The sequence below is a fragment of the Populus nigra genome, chromosome 4 (genome assembly GCF_951802175.1).
Source record: "Populus nigra chromosome 4, ddPopNigr1.1, whole genome shotgun sequence".
In the NCBI taxonomy this organism is placed as follows: Eukaryota; Viridiplantae; Streptophyta; class Magnoliopsida; order Malpighiales; family Salicaceae; genus Populus; species Populus nigra.
In genome coordinates, this window is record NC_084855.1 from 9,490,170 (window position 1) to 9,490,730 (window position 561).

Genomic DNA, 561 nt, shown 5'->3' on the forward strand with positions numbered 1-561 from the left:
AGCAATGCATAATTAAAATTCAAGGTTTTTTTTTTTCATTTTGTCCCTCTAGGATTTTTTTTAATTTTATCCTCTAACATTAGATTTACATGATATTGGATTTCATAATTTATTTCAATTTATTTTATAGAATTTCTCGATCTCATGACTTGTGTTGCGAGTTCTGAAGGTTAGTTATATTGACTCGGTCATCCATCCTTCAATATTGAGTTGATTGAGAATTAAGCTTTATAGTTGCTTTTGTATTTTTTTTCTATGGGTTATCACGGTCTCATGATTTGGATCGTAATTTTTATAGGTTGGCTCGAGTTTATTTTGTCCTTGTATAAATTGATTTTTTTTCATCTTCATCCTTCAACATTAGGTTAATTGAGAATTATACTTTTTTAATTTTTTCTTTTGATTTGTTTTCTATGGGTTATTCCAGTCTTGTGACCTGAATTTGATAAGATAACCTGGGTTGACTTGAGTCATTGTTTTTGTCTATTTTTTTTTACATTTTCTTCCAATATAATCTTTCAATATTGGGTTGATTTGAAATTGGGCTTCATAATCTTTTTT